At 38.0% G+C, this 1,504-nt stretch overlaps 2 protein-coding genes across 3 annotated transcripts in view; both read left to right on the top strand.

The window, feature by feature from the left end:
- LOC131881232 (SH3 domain-containing kinase-binding protein 1-like) overlaps positions 1 to 1,504 on the top strand; it is a 105,717-nt gene that overhangs the window by 52,085 nt on the left and 52,128 nt on the right. The gene's annotated exons all lie outside the window — the stretch shown is intronic.
- LOC131881229 (1-phosphatidylinositol 4,5-bisphosphate phosphodiesterase epsilon-1-like) overlaps positions 1 to 1,504 on the top strand; it is a 33,272-nt gene that overhangs the window by 2,404 nt on the left and 29,364 nt on the right. The window lies entirely within an intron of this gene.

The following is a 1,504-nucleotide window of genomic DNA, read 5'->3' as shown; positions in this document are numbered from 1 at the left end:
AAATGAGTACCAGTCGTACCAGTATCTTTGACAGTCATTACGATAAACACAAGCGCTGAGCTTGATAAAAAAAAAGTTCTAGATTTTAAGCCTGTGTTCTAGTTGATAGTCATAAATTCCAAGTTGAATGGGCCTACCACCAAACATGCATTGCTTTTGTTTGTTTTAGCATCAACTTCAGTTTTTTATAGTAGAGCAAACACGCCCACAGTTGCCGCTTTAGTTTTGTATGTCCAATTGTACATAGAAGTTCCTGTGACGTAATGTCTCGGTTTACCTTCCACCAGGGTTGGCAATTTCTTTCATATTTCAATTATGAGGGTAAAGTATCTGTGTTTGTATTTTTCACGTAGGACTGAGATGACCTCATTATAACTGTTCTTGGATGCATTTGACGGGTTTACAAGTAATCCCGAGATCCATTTTACACATTTTTCCCTCGTTTTTACTCAAAAACGAGGGTTTGTGGAAAAGCTTGCGTGTCTTGTTGTGGACAAATGAGGACTCTCATTCAGATTTATTATGAAATGGCTAGAATTGTTCAAGAGACGTTGCCAACCCTGTTTAGGAGGTCTCTCACCGAAGGCTTCAGAATGCAGACGACATGTGTCTGTTTCTGTCACCTTTCATCAACATCCTCGTGTTTGAATGGCTTACTATTACGTGGTTTGATTATACTATTTCGTAGTTCTATTTCTATTCAAGTGCTCAAATTTGCCGACTGTTCCTCATAGTCCTCCAAGTTTTAGTCAATTGGAGAGTTCAAATGAATGCAAACCAGACCAAGTTGAAATTTGTTAATGAAAGAAAACTTTGGCATTAGGTGCTATATTCCGTGAACCTAGTAATGAATAAATAATCCTAGCCTTCTTTAGCCCACTCCTGCAGACTAAAGGCTAGATTGCATCCTCCTCTGTTCTTATTTCTCCCTGTGAAATGGACATTTTTAAAAGGGAATATATTTGCATAAATGGGAATTTCATGCAAAGGAACGTATTCTCCAACTTTCAACCAGGATGTTAGATAGTCATCTATGAATCTTTGCAACGTTGGAAAGATCTCATTCACTTTACGGCTATAACAGAATTTGACCATTTCTTCAATCTGTTCAAAACTTAAAAGTTTCTTCCCATATTGGTTCTCTCAAGGCACGATTTCTAAGGCGATATTGCTCAGACAAGTCTGACAGAAACGCGTATTTTTAGACCGTTTTAAATGACTTTTTTAGATTTGCCTATCTCAAGTCAAAAAAGTTCGCAATGCTTTCCGGCTAGGCCAAAATTGGAGCGAAAGTTCTTGAGAAAGAAATATTATCCCTTTGTAAGATTGAGCTCACCGTAACGGTCGTGCGGAGTTTCAATCTCGTTCCAAAAGTTCATTCTTTACGACCCATGATGCCAATATATCCAATCTGATTTAACCCCTCTTTGAAAACCTTTTGCCAAAGGCTATGCCTCATCTCCACTCTTCCACATTCTAAACTCTACATACAAAGAGTACAATA

The sequence above is a fragment of the Tigriopus californicus genome, chromosome 5 (genome assembly GCF_007210705.1).
Source record: "Tigriopus californicus strain San Diego chromosome 5, Tcal_SD_v2.1, whole genome shotgun sequence".
NCBI classification, from domain to species: domain Eukaryota; kingdom Metazoa; phylum Arthropoda; class Copepoda; order Harpacticoida; family Harpacticidae; genus Tigriopus; species Tigriopus californicus.
Note: the sequence above shows the minus strand (reverse complement) of the source record. Positions and strands in the feature narration are given on the sequence as shown.